At 37.6% G+C, this 20,881-nt stretch overlaps 1 protein-coding gene across 3 annotated transcripts in view; it reads right to left on the reverse strand.

Moving 5' to 3' along the window:
* itgb1a (integrin, beta 1a) overlaps nt 1-18,259 on the reverse strand; it is a 48,902-nt gene extending 30,643 nt beyond the window's left edge. The window contains exon 1 of one of the 3 annotated variants that reach the window (XM_017479698.3): nt 17,948-18,259. The gene's annotated coding sequence lies outside the window, so the exon portion shown is untranslated. Of the gene's footprint in view, nt 1-5; nt 158-17,947 lie in introns of those variants that run through there. The other 2 variants (XM_053683760.1, XM_017479707.3) reach the window with 2 other exon arrangements.
* Between the last annotated feature and the right edge of the window lie 2,622 nt (nt 18,260-20,881).

A 20,881-nucleotide genomic window follows, 5' to 3' on the forward strand; every position in this document is an offset into this window, starting at 1 on the left:
CTCACAGCGCACAACTGGAGGAGAAATCCACATTACAATGGCAGGAAGATGGAGTGTAAACAGTAAGAAGTATGCTTTTGCTACCTCAAAACTACATGGCATGTCCGCAGGCATAAAGCTGGAACAAATAAAAAAAATAGTCTAAAAGCTAGGTCTGACTGAAGAGCATAGAGCTCAGATTCTACTAGGAGTGTGTGGGGGTCAGACTGGAAACACTCCTCCCCTACTGAACATAACATGTGGTTCACATTAACACTCAATGGGTAGAGGTGAGGCAGCTCCGGAGGAATTTCACTCCGTTACTCACTGCAGTCATGCACAAGCGATTTACTGTTTTCAACATGGCTGCTACAGAGGGTGCCCTTTTTTACAAGCTCACTGGGAAAACAACTGTGCTTCACTGTTGACTAAAATTAACTGAAGCCGTGAAAAGAATGCGATCGCGAGCTACTTGCGGAAGAATATTTCAGAACGTGGGTTGTGCCATGTTGCTCTGATCAATCTAAAGCCTGCGGATTAATTCGGTGCCGTGTCCTAAACCACGTTTTATGTACTAAACAGCACTGATACCAATGGCGTACTAATATACACTAAAGTAGGATACAATATGTTTTTTTGTGACGAGGGGTAAATATTTGTGAGGATAATTGCTGTTACCGTCATCCCCTCAGGTTTATAGGCACATTACAAGAACAAAAAAAAATCTCTCTCTTTTTTTTTTAAACATTTTTTTTAATCAAGCTACTACCTTGTCTGACATAACCAAGTTTGAAATGTAGAAAGTACAGAGAAACACCAAACACGCATGATTAGCCGCTAAGTCAATGATATTAGCATGCTGGCTAAAACAGACCAGAAATAAAAACAGATCTCTAGATAAAACACACACACTAAAGTAAAACGACGAGACATTGATTGCATTATCCTCAACAGGTGTGAAATGCATAAAGTACAAAACAAACACACTAAAATCACCCATTAGTGTTTAGCTACTCTGCTAGCTAAAAGACATAAAAAGATATCTACAACGTTCAATAGAGAAAATACACACAACTCACTTTCACCTGATTTAACCATGTTTTAAATGTATAAAGAACAGAATAATACACAGACACCACATTTTAGCCACTAGCCTTCCTGTGTTAGCATGCTAGCTACAACAGATAAGAGGATATACATACACACAAATCTGTCAAAATTACACACACTATGAGTGAACAGAAGTACCAAGAGGCTTCTTGTTACTCAAGTTAACAGAGTTGGAAGTGCAAAAATATACATAACTCATTAAAAAACACACCTCATTAACCACTAGCCACTATCATGAGTTCTTTAGCGACTTCTGACAGGAATTTCAGATAACTATATATTAATAAAACCTGTGAAGCATCAATTACTTTGTATGTGTGTGTACACACACACACACACACACACACACACACACACACGTGTGTGTATATGTGTGTGAATGTTAGGTTGATCCATTGCTCAGAGCCCATTATACACCAAGGGCAGACAGCGTGTCGGGTCAGTACGACCAGAATAACTCAGATCTCTGTGTTACTGTAGAAGGTCTAAGCTTTCTGACATTACGCTCATGCTATTCTCATCTGCCTAGCATAAAAATCCACTGGCTGTCTACATGTCCTGTGCTGAAATTAAATTTTTACATCATAATAACTATGGAATCTTTTATCCCAGTTCACAATATTGAAATATTAGATTACATTATATAAAAAATATCCTCATGCAGCAAGTACAGAAAAACTGTGGGACTGCATTTCAAATTTGTCCAAAATAAAAGACCTTATGAATGCTGCCGATGTACAGTAGTGACCATCTTGAATGAAACACAGCAGGAGTGATAATAGTTTAAACTGTCTGTAATTACAATATCTTGCATACTGAATATTGCAATATAGTGTAATAATGAATATCTGCTAGAAACCTAAACCTGCACTACAACTAAACTATTAGAAACAAAGCAACCAAAACAACACAAACTATTTGCAAGACATGGCTGTGGAAATATTCTAAAATAAACAAGCGTAAATTAACATTAATAAACAGCCTTCAACCTCTATTGACTGTTTTCACCCTCAAACTCATGTCAGTTAACTCCAAAGCCGAGTAAGTAAACATCAGTTAATTAGGACCGAGCCTAACAAAGACCCATCAGCTCCGGGTTCGGTATGAAGTACTTTAATTTCAGCTATGCTTGTAAAACACCAGGAAGGCATCAATTTCGGGGGGGGGACAAAAGAAACAACTGCTTGTCTTTCAGTGTGGCTTAGCAGCTGGAGAACTAGAGAGAGAGAAGGAATGTAGACTACATTCTGGCATGAGAACATCATTCATCTGTCCAGCTATCCATCAACAAGGTATAAGATACATATGGGTCAGTGTGGATAAGACAAAAATAAATCTAGCAAAGTGAAAACATTTTTAGGAATTATGTCTACTGTGCATAGTGTTACTTCTACAGTAAAAGGTAACCGGTATTACAAAAGATTTTTTTTTTTCTTCAGGAAAAGTAAAACTCCATTCAAAAGAATTAGAAAAAGCGCTATACAAATAAAATAAAAAATACAGAACTGCTAACTTCCAGTCTAAAGTTTTTGGACATAAGCAGGTTTGCAGTTTTATGTCTCATTACAATTTGTTACATATATTAAGTGAAGAATAGGACTCTAAATGAGTGACAAATTAAAGACAAGTGCACTTGTTTGGTGAAGAGTTAATGTAAGCCTGGATTTGTCTTAAAGTTAATATTAGACAGTGTTACAGTAGTATCAACTGTATAGGGTGTAAAAATATATTTGCTTCTATTTTGCGGATAATAAATGGGGACCTTTCTGGATGACGTAGGTTTCTAAATTTGCTGTAAGAGCTAACACAGCATTCCACAATAAGAACATTATACCACCGATATACCATATCAGGAAATCTTAACCCTAATCTACCTTATACCCATTTCTTACAGCTATTGATTCCAGAGTAGAATGAAGTTTAACACCTTTGGGTAAACTTCAACCCATTTTTTTTTTTACATTTAACTAAGTGTTCTTGCAGGCTGCCTATATATATATATATATATATATATATATATATATATATATATATATATATATATATATATATATATATATATATATATATATATATATATATATATATATGCCTATGTATCTTTTGGGTTTCTGATTTAAGGGTAAGAATCTTTATTCTTCAAGAGAAACAATCACTATCACAACAAATTAATGTGTGTACACTCTAGGAAGAATTGAGTAATTGAGACTGCTAAGAAACATTCTTTAATTCTTTTGGATTGGAATAATAAAAAAAGAAAGAATGCAATAAATCCCATCTTTCCTCAAGAATATACTTTATTACAGTGATGAAAGAGCAGTGAGATTCCCCTTACTCAGCAGTGCAGTCCACATTCAAATCTACAGTAATTAACTTGGACAGAGTCATGGAATAAGCAGGGATGAGAGCCAGATGCTCAGCCTGAGGATAGACAGAGCAGCACTGCACAGTATGGAAAGAAGGAAAAGGAGAAAAAAAGGGAGGAGGAACAGCAAAGGGAGGCGTTCTTTTCACTGAAGGACACTGAAATCAAAACCTTCTGTTCCGGAGAATGAAAAACCCACTGTTTCAGCAGTGACCTCCCTGACGAAGAGGAACCAGAACAGCCACACAAACACCCTGTTCATCCTCCTGAATGAATAGAGAGCCAACACAAGCATGACATAACACCCACTTTAACCTGGGGGAATTTGGAACCATTTCCTGTACTACTACTAATAATAATAAAAAGACTAATAATACCACCCCCCCCCCCCCCCCCCCCCAAAAAAAAAAAAACAAAAAAAAAAAAACAAAGTTGTCCACAGACTCAAGATACAGCTTTTCCTCTCTCTAACTCCCTCAGAGCTTCTGTTTCCACGCTGCGTCTTTCAAAATATGATTCTCATTTTCATTCCACAAAAGGTCACACATTAGAAAAAGTTAGACGCTGAAATACAAACCACATGTTATGTTTTTAATTCTGCACAAATGAATAGCTCATGTATTCGCCATCATGTACAGTCAGTCAGAGTGCGACTACTCTGAAGAGTGTTTTGAATAAGGATGGGTGATATGACAAAGATATAAATTCATGACATTTCTATGATATATTATGGGCATCAAGATATATGGATTTGTTAACAAACTGCTCATGAAACAGTAATGTTGCATTAAAAAAAAATTAAATAAAAATAAATAAATAAATGAATAAATAAAAACTTAGTTCAAGGCTAATTTAATTTAATGGCAACAAAAATTTATTATTTAACAGTGAAATTGAGGGAAACAAACAAAAATAAATATATATATATATATATATATATATATATATATATATATATATATATATATATATATATATATATATATATATATATTTATAATTTTAATCATTTTATGCATTCCACAACTTCCACATGAATTGTTTGAATGTGAAGGGGTACAGAAGGGATCCTAGCAATGTGGCCAGTACTGAAATCCTTTATCTCATTCAACTTGTTATTAATTAATTAATTAATTAATTAATTAATTAATTAATTAAATGGAGGAAAAACTGCATTTAAAGATTGCACTGAAAGATACCAAGCAACTGCTATATATTAGTTGGCGTTTAATTTAACATGCAATAAATAAGATACAAAAATAATAAATATCACCATGCATCAAACTGTGTATCGCTTTACGCCTTTTTCATGCACTTTATATTCTAGTATTATTAACAAGAAAAAAATATATATTTGTTTAAAACCTAAACTCTCTCCATATTTGCCAAACATTCAGCCACTGCAACACCTGAAGAGTTTTCCCAAACCACTACACATTAGTTAGATTCATTAGAGCTTTTTAGAGTTTTTCCGGAACTCTACACCCATAAAACCCAAACCGATTGCATCATGCTAAAATATGGATGTAAACATTTTGCACTGTATTAACAGCTCTTACCTGAGTTTAATTCACGTGACCAGCCATTCAGGCTGCAATAAATCAATAATAACAAGATCAACAATAAAACAAGATCAGTGATAACTGATAGTGGACAATTCCACAGTATCCACCAGTGTAATGTGAATAAAATAAAAAGGCATCATATTAAAATCATAATAAAATCATGCCTCACAGACCCCACTTTAAGAACCTCCAGCGAAGAATCTCCATATCTCTGTGCATGCACTGTAAACACTGGTTTGTATAGAGTCAAAGGTTTAAATCAAGACCTGACCTAGGCAAGGGGTCACCAGGACAGGAATAAACACTGCTTGAAAGCTATTGTAAATACTTTACATAGAGCTAAGCAGCAGACACAAGTTCCTCATGACTTTAAATAAAACTGCAGACGGAACAAATCCAGCTGATCGGCTAAATGGGAACTGATCACATGAACGATAATTTGTTCATAATTTCATCTGATATTATCAACAGTACCTAAAAGCATAGTGAGGGCAAAATCAGCACAAACAAACAAACAAAAAAAAAGTAGTCTGTGGAACAGTTGTTCATAGGTCACAAATAAGGTCCAATCGCACAAGCTAATCAGTGTACTATTAATGAAATGTGGCTTATATCAAAACACAGGCATGTATTCAGTTAGCTTGCTGCCAATTTTTAAACCTTTTCTCCGTGTAGAGAGTGTCAAATATAAAGCTCACTACAACTATGACCAGGACAAAGCGGTTACTTCAGGTGAATGAATGAAGCTCATCTTTAACATGAAGCAGTGGGCTTTTTTAAATGTATTCTTTATTTGCATATTATTTAATTATTAACAAATGATCCTGAACAAGACGCAAGCTGACCTTATTGCTCGTTCAGAACTGATTGTGTAAGCATGGTTGTGTGCTGGCTTCTGTGAAACTGCTGAGTTGACTTTTTTCGCTGGTTCAGAGATGAGAGTAGCTCACACGCTGGCGAACAGCCCAGAGTTCTTCTCTATGAGGTTCTCTATGAGCAGAGTGTTAATCTGAAATGCAGCCCTTTTCTCTTAACCAAAACCTACAGCCTCTACCTCCATCTAACCATTTGGATTGGAGATACTGCTGGAGCACAAATAAAACAACAAGACCTGATAAAGGTGTGTTTGTGACTAGCGTGAATGTAGCTGAAGCTGCTTTTATGATTTACAGTCTGGGAAACAAATGACACAGCCACACACCCATCTGTCCCTGTTATTATGTTAGTTCCTTGATTTATACTGCTGAAGACAGGAGAGGACATGGAAAGAGATATCCAGCACTCTCCGAGAGGAAATTTAGCATGGCATGAGTACCAAGCAAGAAATCTGTTCGTGATATGGCAGCCGGATTGAATCTGTCATCATGGGTTTTGTAATGATTTATGATGAGTGAATGATTTAAACTGTGAGGTGGGGTCATCTAACACAGCAACACATCTGCACTGACCTAAGTACCGTACATAAGGCAGGAAATGAAATGTAAAAAATGATCGTATCAAAGAAACTGGTTGGTGTACTGATTGGTAAAGGGTACAAGATACAGGTAAAAGTCTATAAAATTGAATGTGATTGTTAGCTATTCAAACTGCAGGGCAGATTTTGACAAAACAGCGTGTCAGTTTTCTTTTTTTTTTTTTGCTGTTTCTGTTTAATGTAATATTTAATGCAAGAAATCATTGAAATATTAATGTCACGTACCGTGGTTGAAGACAGAAGCAGATGCGGGTGACAGAATCAGGCAGAAGAATCCAATGGAAATAGACAAAGTTCTTGCTCGTGAAACAGGCAGGGGTCAGGCGATCAGGCAAAGAAACAAAACAGGGCAAGGCAGAAATCGAGGTCGTGGACGAAAACACTGGTCAAAGTCACTTTGTCAAAATACGTGAATAAGGCTTGGATAACGGTAGAGAACAAGTCAACTGAACGTTTACTTCGCGCAAAGTCTGTTTGCATCCAAAGTCTCTTAAGTGCTGTGGTGAGAGTGTGTGTGATTGGATGCAGGTGTGTGCGATTAGAACTCCGGGGAAGGTGAGCGCATGCATGTGTGGGAAGTGTAGTCCTCAGCAGCCATGTTTGTAGTTAGCAGTGTTTCCCGGGAAACCAAGTCGTGGCTGGGCTGAGATATGACAATTAATCTGCATCACAAGCTTAACATGCTAGTTATTTGCGCAGCTCTAAAGTTGACAACTCCAAATATGACCCTAAATGCAGATTATAAAATGTTCTTTATTTGGTTCTGGTGCCAAAGATTCACAATACAAAGTGGCACACAGGAAAGCAAGAACTGAATGCCAATAAATATAAACATTGGGCAAAAAGACTGTTTTGACCAACGAGAAACATGAAATAAGTACATTTTGGTTCTCTGGTTTATATTCATAATTGTTCCTTTAAATAAGTGGTTAAAGCTTTACGGTAATTTGTCCCATCTAACCTTCTTCCCCATGGCCATGAGGAGCTCATTAAAGACACCCTTCAGTCAACTGTGTTTAGATGAAAGTCACAAAGCTGCCTGCTGAAATGATAATGACTCTCAGATGTCAACTTTAGGTCTTCATTATCTCAGTGCAGCACATTTTATACTGTTATCTAAACTAGCACACTAGGCTAGTTAGTTGTTTTTTTCGGAGATCGCAGTGAACATTTGGAAGCAACAACGTCTCTATTATCCACTGCGTTGAGACCTTGCTATGTACGGTATTTGGGAGGAAGCAGCATTTCAAATAAGAAAGAAGATAGCAGAGCACTGACCAACTCAAACCAACTTCAAGCTAATTCTGTTTGCGACGTGTGTCTGACCTGCATGAACACAAGCGACATTGTGAACGACAACGGTCTTTTTGACGTGTGTAGAATGTCATCCCCCCACAGTAATGTATCTGAAGCTGCAGTTGAGTGTGAGAAGAAGCAGAGAAGAGGAAATCTGTGATAACACTGACCCTGACCAATGGGTTATCTATTTCCATTAATAATAACAACAACATGTAGCATTCAGTAATTACACAAAATGGGGAATCTTCACTTATCACGAGCAGAGACACGTCCTAGATATCATAGCAGTTGTTAAACTTCCTAAACAATTTTTGCGCAATCTACTTTTGTGGTATCTGTAAAGATTAAAAAAAAATGGGAGAAAGTGAGGGAGAGCTGCAAAATGAGGTTTTATAATATTATATTTTCGCTTTGGTTAAAACCATCCATTAGCTTGGAACAATTAGTTACGATTATATAAAAGGCCAACATTTAGGACATTTATACAAAAATAACCAAAACGTCAAAATTAAGAATAGGTCACAAGCAACGGGGTTTTTCAGGACATACAAAGTAATCAGAACTATTAAGGTTTGTTATAAACAATACTATAAGAAGCAGCAGGCATATTGAGTTGAACATCTTTAAGAGTTTTTCCAGAAACTCCAGAGAATGTTGTTTACAAGAGCATCCCATACAAAAGTCCATCATAGTTCAAGCAAGAAGGCAGAAAAAAAAGACAAACCAGAGCCACAAAAATGAAGATCGTTTCAATCTAGAAATCTTTGTGGCCTGGGTCAGCTGACTCAAAAGGTTTCAAATGTTTTAAAATTAGAAACAGAACTATTATAGCATGGACGGTCTGACTCAGTGGTTTTAAACGGACCATTTTTGGAAAATATTTTATCTGACATGTAACAAGCGAAATATGTTCATTTTGCTAGGTTTTCTGGTAATCATAGCTACCAAAAAGCCACAGCAAAAGCCTCACCTGGACATGTGTATATGTCCATGTGTCAGCCTCACCTGATCGTGTATATATGTTTGCAAGTGTAAGGCGTAAGTGATACATGCATCACTACAAAGCATTATTTTGGAGGCTGTCAGTAATTACACTCAATGTACAACATAATTTAATTTTTTCTTTAATACTGTTCTCTAAAAAGTGTATTTCCATCAAAACACTGTTTCTATGGTTTGCCGGTTCTCTCCGAAACATGTTTCTGCTCTCCTGAATAATAGGAGTGATTCCAGCTCAGTGGAAAAGCTCTGGCTTTACTATGGCCATTCATAATACACTCCATAATCAGATACCCAAATGAGTGTTTGCTTGTATTTGCTGCTGTGAAATGTGCCAATATTGGTCTTTTAAACAATTCCACCTACCGTGGTGGAATGCCGAGCTCAAAAAGTTCATGAAAAACAGCTTTGTACTGTTTCCCATCTTAAAAAATTTCACAACATAAGTCTATATTTAGACTCCCAAGCGGGGCAAAAGTCTACACCCAATGATCAAGACACTGCGAGACATCTGTGGCAAGGTCTAAGTGGTCCTGCCGACTGGGCAGGAAAGATATAGAGTATTTTCTCTTTTGTTAATCACAGCAGGGGTTCTCAGACAGCCATAGACCGCATTAACTGTAAAATAAAAAGAATTCCATGAAGAATTTTAAAAAACAACGATAAACTACTGAAATATTAGGCTCATTATTTAAATATCAATAATAATATTTTGTCTATTCGAGCTTCCTGAGCTTTACACCAACAGAACATTAGGTCCAAGTTATTTATTTGTTTTTGAGTGATCTCGTTTGAATTGATTCCTGAATAAAGGATTTGGATTAAAACCCATTCAGTTCAAGTAGCCAGTCAGATGGACTTAATGACTCTAAATAAATAAAAACTCAATAATACATATAACTATGTTAAAATAACATTTTTTTTAATCATGGGGGTCTGGGGGTCCTTGGCCCTCACTTTAAGACCCACTGGATTTAAGCAATTCTAGCTAATTACAGTGTTCGGGTTGTGCCATATTGTATCGTCCATGATATACTGGTACAATTCCTCCCTGAGATAAGAATTAGCCATCCCGAGATGTAGTTGATGACGTGTTTACGTGCCACAAAGCCGGAGTTCCAACCCTAGGAAGAAGAATTAATCCCCAAAAAAGGAGCTTCTTCCAAAATATGGAAGCGGTTCAGATACATTGGGTTTATTTACTGTTATGCGACACAGTTTAAGATTCAAGTCTGCACTATTTAAACATTATATGCACTTTTAGAGAAGAAAAGTATTTTTTACAACATTTCCATTTGTTTTTCCATTGGTTAGATTATGAATCTAATAATTAGATTATGAAAGTGTTTGCAACTTTAATTTGTGAGAAATTCATATTCTAATTTTTAGTCATCTTGTTTAGCATAGGTTAACATTTGAAGATGGTCAGGATTACGTTTTACTTTCTTTGGATCAATGTTTGGGTTTGCACGCTTCTACAGAGACTGTATGCTGATGTGACTTGTAGCGAGAAAGATGTGATGTGTTGAATGTTACTGTTTTCGTATAGTCGTTTATATTGTGTGACGAGGAGGAGGAGGGAGAAGCCAGGTTGTGAGGATGCACACCTGGCACTGACTGGTTAATCAGTGGGGGAGAGAAAATGCTAAAGAAGTGTCTGGAAGCCCCAGGGAGAGAGATAGAGAGACCCGTGTGTTCTTTATTTTTGGCTTACATTTGTGTGTTTTATGTTATGTTTGAGTTCTGTTGATTATAAAACATTATGTTTATGTTCCCCAGTTCCCGCTTCCTCCTTTCCTGTCTTTAAAGTTTGTTACAGCAAAAAATACAGTGAAATACAGTGATATAGTTTTAAGTCTATATCGCCCAGACCTAGTGTGTGTGTGACTATATACTCTAGGTCACAGTCATTCACAAATTAACAGCAGACCTACCCCAGATTCTGAACAAATTTGGCCACATATCTACTATATCATATCGCAACAGAACCATTGGTATAATCAAAAATATGTAATCATTTATGAATGAAAGTCATATTGTATTGTATTGCATGGAAGCCTGAGGTTTACATACTAATAAAAAATTACTTTGGTAGCCATCATGTAACTGGGGAGACCTAGCTAGTGAGTGTCAGGGCACCAGATGGAGACTAAAATGGTCACCAATGTGACTAACTTTTTAATTTAGCGACTATGTTTTTTCTGTAAGTCGCCAGGGGCCACCGTTACCCACAAACGGAATTTAAAACCAAATTAAATAGAAATTAGCATAGGTCTTGTTGTGTTAGGCTACTGACCTCTCATCTCCTCTTGCACCTGAGTCTACAAGAAAACGAAATGCGCAAACGAAAAATATCAGACTTTTTGTCATTCCCTGCCCGTCCAAACCCTGCGAAAGAGGATTCTCAGCACAGAATAGAATAAAGTCAAAAGTGTGCATTTCCTTATGTGTTAAAACACTGGAAGACTTAGTGAGGATTAGTAAAGAGGGCCCCTCACTTGACCAGTTTGACCCAGAGCCCAGTGTGAAGCGCTGGTTGTTTGCAAGCAAAAGAAGACGCAGACCTAACTACACTGGTTGGCCAAGTGACATTGACATGGTGGTGGTGGGAGATACGGACTCCAAACCTGAATAAGCAGGAAACAACTAACTGTACATAGTTGAATAAAAAAGTGAAAAGAAACAAATGACTGGACATTTAAGTATTTACAGTAATATGATTCAATATGATATACTGAACATTGCGCATATTGTGTATGTAAAGAATACATTGTGTAAATTATGGGAGGCAGAGTAAACAAAGGCAGACAAGTACAGAGGGGAAAGAAAAGGCAGTGTGAGGTAGCCATTTAACAATGATATCATCATATGTCATATGACATCACTATATTTGGGCTCCTGAAAATTTGATTTGGCTCCTAAATATTTTGGGTTTATGAGCCTCCTAGATATTTTTTTTTTGCCTGGAGCCCTGAGTGTGGACTGGCAATGACTTTAATTGAGATGTTTAACTGGAAGTTTATCCATCAGTGCTGTTCATCTCAGGCTGCAATTAACAGGAAGGTTAAGGTTCTGTGCTAAAGTCTGGCAAGTTCTGACTTGATTCTCACTGTTATCTCATTGATCAAACCCTTTAACTCTGAAGTAGATTCCACTGCCTTGTAAACTGGGTAAAATTGTCTCATATCATACAAGAATATATAAAAAGCCCTGAGCTTTGCTTCAAACACAAGCAAACCAATGGCCTTCTTCAAAACTATTGACACCTGTAGCTTTTAACACCAACAAGTTAGTGACAAAGGATAAACACAAGCAGATTAGTGTGCACACCCCACGAAACTCTCTAAATATCAATCGCTTCTGTGCAGCAGCTGGAGTCACAATCACTTAGCTGGCAAACTCAACCACCACACACACACACACACACACACGTCACACAAACACTCTCCTACAATTATGTTTATCTCAGAGCTGCTACAGCCACTCTTTTGATTAAAAGATTTGGGTCTAACCCTTCCCTCCACCTTCGTCCTCAAACCTCCCACCCCACCCCCTCTGTGTTTACTGACCCTACCAGATTAAAGTGAAGTCCATCAGCTGCTATGAAGGACAGTGAGGACAACCAGACATCCTTCTCAAGGCAAAAATGGTGCTGTCACTGCCTGTTTCCTGATCCAAGCTCCTGTCAGTGAATCACCATCAGTACTGCATCCTTGGATCAATGCCATTTAGGAAACGATTTGGCTTTGGAGCTTACTGGAAGTCTATTTTCATTGTTGTTTTAATTTTACACTCCACCCTCTCCCACTTGACTTCCCTCCAAAGCCCCTTCCTCATACGCATGTCTGTTACTTTCAAAGAAATCATTGATGAGACTAAGAAATCACTATCACTGCTTCCGAAAAAGCAACTTCATGCGTAATTCAAGAAAAAAAAAAACAGTAAACATGATGGCCAGGTCACCAGGATTTCTTCAACAACCTTAGCAATAAGCCTACTATGTAGCTATTTGATTAGCTAATGTTAGTGTTTGCTAGCTATATCTCAGCAAACAATGGTCACTTACATCCTGTGAAACATCTGTGTAACATAACGTTAGCTTACTAAAATTACAGTAGTGGTTGGTGCCTGTTACTGAAGTATACAGGTGCATCTCAAAATATTAGAATATTATGGAAAAGTTGATTTTTTCCCTGTGATTTAACTGAAAAAGTGGAACTTTCGTGTATTCTAGATTCATTAAACAAAGTGATATATTTCAAGCATTTTTTTTTGTTTGTTTTCATCTTGATGATTACAGCTTACAGCTCATGGAAATCAAAAATCCAGGATCTCAAAGTACTAGAATAAAGAATTTATAATGCAGAAATGTCGAACTTCTGAAAAGTATGTTAATTTATGCACTCAATACTTGGTCGAGGCTCTTTTTGCACAAATTACTGCATCAATGCGGAGTGGCATGGAGTCAATCAGCCTATGGCACTGCCAAGGTGTTATGGTAGTCCAGGTTGCGTTGGTAGCGGCCTTCTGCTCGTCTATATTGTTGGGTCTGGTGTCTCTCTTAGATTCTCTATGGGGTTCAGGTCAGGCGAGTCGGCTGGACAATCAAGCACAGTAATACCATGGTCAGTAAACCAGTTACTAATAGTTTTGGCACTGTGGGCAGGTGCACAGTCCTGCTGGAAAAGGAAATCAGCATCTCCATAAAGCTGGTCAGCAGATGGAAGCATTAAGTGATCTAAAATCTCCTGGTAGATGCTGTATTGACTCTCGACTTGAGAAAACACAGTGGGCCAACACCAGCAGATGACATGACTGTGGAAACTTCACACTGGACTTCAAGCAACTTCGATTCTGTGCCTCTCCACTCTTCCTCCAGACTCTGGGACCTTGATTTCCAAAAGATTTCCAATGCAACATTTACTTTCAACTGAAAAGAGGACTTTGGACTACTGAGCAACAGTGTTTTGAGTTAATTAGCTGATTAGAGTCTTCTCAGGTCGATATTGCTTATTATAAATTCTTTATTCTAATATTTTTGAGATACTGGATTTTTCCAGCATCTCATTTCCATGAGCTGCAAGCCATAATCATCAAGATTAAAACAAAAAAAAGGCTTGAAATATTTCACTTTATGTGTAATGAATCTATGATATATGAAAGTTCCACTTTTTGAATTAAATTATGGAATTTTTTTTTTTTTTTTTTCCATAATTACGATGATAAAATAATCAACACTACTTGTGTAGTATTCACAAGTACTGATTGGTAGTTCAAAGCTTTCGCCCCTTTGAGAGATTTCCCAATCATCACATGGAGAAACTGTGTGTCCAGATGGGACGAACAAAGAGTGCACTGTACAGTAAATAGTCAGATTTTTTTCTATGCAAATCCACCCACCCACTCACACTGCCATTCACCCCCGGCGTCTGGGTGGGACATAAAATTACATGTTAAAAGCCTGTTGTCCAAAGAGAATTCAATCTAGCATAGAAGCCCACAGAAGTCATGCGTCACTGAATTTCTGACACACATCATAGCAAATCAAATAATTAAGGAAGCAACAGGAGAGTCTTGTAAATTCAATTAACCACAAGGAGAGTTAAAAGCTCATGCATAGCAACTTTAATAGCTGAACATTGACTGCAAAATGCTTACAATAATATTTATTCATTTGGTAAATGTAAGTGAAGGTTAAACAGTGATTTGGTTCGTGTGTTTAAGTCTCTTTAGCTTTGCTGTTACCTGTTGATTAATGTGATTAATAAACATTTATAACTTCTGGTATTATATAGCACTCTGCAAGTTAGTTTTCTTTAACTTGTAAAGTCGTTTCTGCCATAGTTTGAGTGATCTGTGACTGTGCAATGATTAATTTTGTTTGAGGTGTGTGGTAGATTTCAGCTTCCAAGCCACTGTCGGGCTCAATTTCACCGATTAGCTTTCATCATATGAACACGGCATGACTAAACCGAAGCTTCCAGAGGCCTGGTAATGATTATAGAATATAAAGTGTAATCAATGTGTGTAACTACAAAGTTTACTAATGTTCGGACATGTTAATAAAGTATAATCTAATATGTATAACCAACAGTTAGAATTATTAGTGAGAAGAATTATCTAAATCCATAGTACACTTGTTGATGTTCCAAGTGTGTATTGAGTTAGATGAATTCTATGTCTTACTGAACAGAAGGCCTAATTGTTTTCTTTGTCAGTCCATACCTCTCTGCACAGCAAGCATAATATAAAACTATAGAACACTTTCTTACAAGTGGCATTCTTTGTTTGTACATTAAGAACTATGTGTTTGTCTAAAGCAGTTTCACTTTATGGCAGTAAATTAAGAACCTTGTGTTTGTCTAAAGCAGTTTCACTTTATGGGAGTAAATTAAGAACGTGTTTGTCTAAAGCAGTTTCACTTTATGGGAGTAAATTAAGAACCTTGTGTTTGTCTAAAGCAGTTTCACTTTATGGCAGTAAATTAAGAGCCTTGTGTTTGTCTAAAGCAGTTTCACTCTATGGCAATAATAATAAACAAAAAAGCAATGAGACACATACCAGAACTGGGTTTAAGAAAAGATAAGACTTCCAAGAGGAAGAGTACCAGGCTGAGACTATAGAGTGAATTATGGGACAAAGTAAAAAAACCCTGGTCTGGTAAAACTTTTAAAGAAAATACAACTGACAATGCTTGCGCCACATATATAAGGTATCATATGCATATGAATAATTAGTTAAGGCAACGGTGAATGCCCCATCTAGGGATAATTTTACTGCTTCAGAAAGGTATATAAAGACTTTTGTGTATGTATAATTCAGACCTTCTGCAGACAGTCTCACTTTATGGTTTCAATAAAGTTTAATAACTTTTTGACATCTACAAACCCGCCGTCTCTGAAGTTTTTTGTTAGGCTGCAAAGCCTGTTCGCCACGGCATGATCAGCCTGGATGAATAACTCAACACATTGGAAAAGGAGTAGAGTTATTTCTGACAGGCACACAACTCTGTTTATCCATTTATTACTTTGACTTGAAGTTTATGCGCAATGCTACAGCAATACTCGGTGTGCACATCATTATTTAATTATTTTACCCTGTCAAAAGTTATCGATTCAGTGGTGCAGTGAACTATCGGAAGATCAAACATTTGGATACCAATCATGTGTTTTTGTTTTGAAGCCTAGTTTCCTTCTCATATTTGCTCCCTGTACACAGAAATGGATAACAATCTTGCTTTCATAATTGCCAAAAACCCAGAGAGACAAACCCATGGTCAATTACTTTACTCCAGTGCCATGCAACAGGATGTTACACTCTTTACTCTCCTAACCTGCCAATGTTTACAACAAACCCACAAAAATGCATACAGAAAAGAATGCATAAAGACAAGAAATATATCTTTTGTATATATGTAATGTATGAACAAGTCAATACAACTGGTCTTGTGCTAATATTCCATATAGTTCTCCAATAATGTGAAGGGCTTCATACATTTTGTATTGTGGAAGACCTTAAAGGGATAGTTCATCCAAAAATGAAAATTCTGTCTCCAATTACTCACCCTCATGTCGTTCCAAACCCACAAAGCATTCATTCATCTTCGGAACACAAATGAAGACATTTTAATGAAACCTGAAACTTGAAATAAACTTTCAAGCTCCAAAATGTTCATAAAGGCACCGTAAAAGTAATCCATGTAACTCCAGTGGTTTAATCCCAATTTTATGAAGCGATACCAAAACTTTGCGTGAGCATAAAAACTAAAATTAAGTGTTTATTCACAAAATATTTATTCACTTCCGCAAAGATCTCTGACACACGTCATTGATTGTTCTATGCGACTCGGTTTGTGTACAGCGTCCTTCTTCCAATGCTGTAAACAGTGCAGCACTTCCAGGTCCCGTTGTATCGTGAGAGTGGACGTTCTCATTAAAAAATGTCTTCATTGTGTTCCGAAGATTAATTAAAGTCTTATGTGTTTGGAACGAAGTAAGGGTGAGTAATTGATGATAGCATTTTCACCTTTGGGTGAACTATCCCTTTAAACAAACTCGACAGGCGCTTTGGAGCTTCACAACATATAAGGTCAACTGTGCAGTTACAACAGAAATTGATTAATGTGACAGATGCATAGGGGTTCTCTCTTTTTCTTGTATTTAACTAGGATACCTTTAACTATAAAATAAAATTACACATATAACATAATCCAACTATTCAAATATTAGGCTCATTATGTAAATATGTACAATAATATTCTGCCTGTGTATTACAGACATAGCGTTTTTTATTCCTGAACTTTCCACTGACAGAATACATTAGATCCAAGTTGTTGTTATTTACAGTCCCACTTGATTTTGAGTTATTGGGGTTTGGATTAAACTCATTCAAGTGAGCAGCCAAACAAGCTAATAACTATAAGAACTCAATTATAAATATGATAAATATAACTTTGACATTGTGGGTTAGTAGTTGCCCGCCCCTCATGTAACTACATTTAAATCACAGACCCCACTTTGGAAACCACTGCTCTAGCTTGGCTACTTTTAGAGAAACACACTGGGGAGAGTCCCTGCTGTTTTTTTTACCCCTGAAATGAGAGAAGCTTTGGACGTGGAGGTTTTTTTCTTCCCCCTAGCTTTTTATATCCGCACCACAGTATTCAAGTGTTGTAAATACTCCCATCTCTGCTACTTACTAACTGGGTATCTAAATGTAACTAACACACACACACACACACACACACACACACACACACACACACACACACACACAGCAGTAGTGGCTTGGGACCTACCATGAACATATGTAGTTAATTAATTCTATGCCTAAAACTTAACCAAAAGTAAACATTTCGCCACTTCTGGTTATTTTTTAATCAAAAACTGTTAAATAAATAAAGAAATAAATAAACAAGCAAATAAAAATAAAGTCCCCACAAGGTCAAAACCGTCAGACACTGTTATCCTTATGGGACAATTGGTCCCCATAATGCTCACTCACTCACTCACACACACACACACACACACAGAGGATGGTGAAGCCTTTCCACTGAGCAGCTCGCTTGATGCTCAGACCCAACTAAAACAACAGAAAGTTGAAAATGGAACTAAAATAACACGAGAAAATTAAAAATAAGAGAGAAAAGCAGTTCACCTCTACAATGTATTCTTCACTCTCGAGGCCTCATACGCTTTTCCTCTCCGTTTATCCGGGCTGTGAATGAATCTCGGGCTGAAATCTCTCCTTTCCCCACCGAGATCAGCTGAGCTGTGCTTCCTCTTCGCTTCCGATCAGTAATCACACAACAACCCGATTAGTCCACTCATCCCACAGCGATTTAAACACTCCTACACATTCAACGCTGCTCACAGTCATCCACAGCTCTACAGAAGCGTATGTGCTGCTCCAGAGAGGGAGAAGAGGGGTAGGTAGAGAGAGAGAGAGTTGTGCAGCACTGAGTCACTCACAGATGGAGAAGTGAGAACTGAAGGAGTCAGAAAGTCGCCCCCTACTGGATTTACAGTGGAGTCCAAAAGTCTGAGACTACATTCAAAATCTGGATTACCCCCAACAACCCCCCCCCCCCCCCCCCCAAGCTTTTGAAATATCTAAAACAAAGAAAGTAAATGTTTAATATCTTTAACATGTAACATTCAAGCAGCTGCACTATTTCTAGGTCCCTATTTAAATGTAAGTAAATGTTTGCTATTGACCATGTCAGCTGATTTGTACAAAAGGTCAGATTTTCCTCATGTCTAATCTCTTCTATTGGAGCATGTGATCAGATGACACTGACCATTTGACGATTCGATCTAAAAATGGAGCATGAGGTTTTGGACAAGCTTGTGGAGCCCACACTAGCATGAGTTCATACTGTCATTAAAGCAAAAAGGGGACATACCAAATACTGAATTAATGAAGCATGCTACTGTGTGTTTTGGTTGTTTCCCCAGTTTCACATAAATAGTAGATGGATAGTAAATTGAGAAACTCTACTGGTTTCACTCCAGACTAAAGAATGAATGAAACCACAATTAACATAAAACATCCAAATACTTCAGTAGAATTGAAAATGATATTAAGAAAACAATGAAAAAAGAACACATAAAATCTCTGACAGAATATTTCTAGAATCCTGAAAGAAAAACAGCATAATTTCCACAACCTGTTCAGGCATAAGCATGAGTGAGACATCCAAAAGAGACATTCCTCCCCCTTTCTGCAGGCACACTGAAGCATTAAAGGATAAGACAATACTTTATTAATCCCCAAATGGAGAAATTAGGGAATTTGGAAAATATATATATATATATATATATATATATATATATATATATATATATATATATATATATATATATATATATGCCTTCAAAATAATGAAATTAAATGTTTATACATAAAAAAATATATATATCAATAAAATAAAGTCAATATTTGGTGTGACAAAAAAAAAAATAGAAATAAAAATATTAGACTCTGGTACAATTTGTGCAGTTTTATAAGAAATGAGCCGTAAGTTTTATTGAGCATCTTGCAGAACCAGTCACGGTTCTTCTGGAGACTTTGACTGTCACACTTGCTTCTAATTTTCGTTGTGTTTTTTGTCTGAAAAGTGTCTCTTACATAATATGCTTCTTCCTTTAATGACATACGTACATTTTTCTGTAACATTTAATTTTGTGCTGGAAAACGTCCGGGTTACGCATGTAACCCTATTCCTTGAGAAGAGAACAAGACGTGGCGTGAGCTTGACACTGTGGGAAGCGCCCTCATGTGCGACCAGTATCTGTAGCTTGCATAACATCATGCCTATTTATAGCCCTGCCCTGATCAGGTGACCTTGCAATTAAGTCACGTGACATAAAACGGCACCTGTGAACCGTGCCTTCAGCCTTATTATCTTCAGCGAAGACACAATTCACAGGGATGCCCCAGTATGACAAAGCTACGCAACATCTCGTTCACTTCTCAAGGAACAGGGTTACATGTGTAACCCAGACTTTTCCTTTAAAAGGGCAGCTGTGGTTCAAGTGGTAGAGCAGGTTGTCCACTAATCGTAGGGTTGGCGGTTCGATTCCTGGCCCATATGACTCCACATGCTGAAGTGTCCTTGGGCAAGACACTGAACCCCAAGTTGCTCCCAATAGCAAGTTAGCACCTTGCATGGCAGTTCAGCTATCATGAGTTTGTGTGTGAATGGGTGAATGAGACACAGTGTAAAGCGCTTTGGATAAAAGCGCTATATAAGTGTAGACCATTTTTAAAAGGGAACTCAACATTTCCTGAGCTTCACGCTGTAAGAACGACAATACCCACTCTGTCATACTGAGGGTATGGCCTGTATTAAAAGATCTCAGCCTGAGGGTCACTGCAAGACACTCGAGCCCAGGGTGGAATGTATATCCAGGCTGTAATATTGAATGAATTTGTGTGGCGTAGAGTACCACGCCATAACACACACATCCTGTAAGGGTACCCCTTTTGGACAAAGCCTTTGAGGGGCCAACCCCCGTAGTGTAATGAACCCATGTGCCCAGAGGCTTAGTGAGACCATGTGCCTCATAAGCGATGGAGATTGCTTCCACTATCCAATTACAGATACGCTGCTTCGACACAGCATCACCTCTACTGTTACCCCCAAAGCAGACCAGTAGCTGCTCAGACTTACGCCACTGACTGGAGCGGCAGACGTAATTACAGAGAGCCCTTACTGGACACAGTAGGTGCAATTTCTCTTGTTCTAGTGTGAGGAATGGAGGAGGGCAGAAAGCCTGCAACACTACTGGCTGGGCAGTAGATGTAGGCACTTTAGGAATATAATCCAGCCTAGGATATAGAAAGGTGAAAAGTCAAGGCAGGAAGAGGCAACAGAAAGAGCTTGTAGATCTCCTACTCGCTTGAGAGATGTCAGGGCCAGCAGATGAGCTACCTTTAGAGTCAGAAGCTTCTCTGAGGCTGACTATAAGGGCTCAAACGGGGTACCTCACAGACCTTCCAGGACCACAGAAGGTCCCAGGAAGGTATGCATGACACCACACATAAACCTCAATGTTAGAGGATGTTGCCCCACAGACATGCCGTCGA

Source organism: Ictalurus punctatus, chromosome 1 (genome assembly GCF_001660625.3).
Source record: "Ictalurus punctatus breed USDA103 chromosome 1, Coco_2.0, whole genome shotgun sequence".
Lineage (NCBI taxonomy): Eukaryota > Metazoa > Chordata > Actinopteri > Siluriformes > Ictaluridae > Ictalurus > Ictalurus punctatus.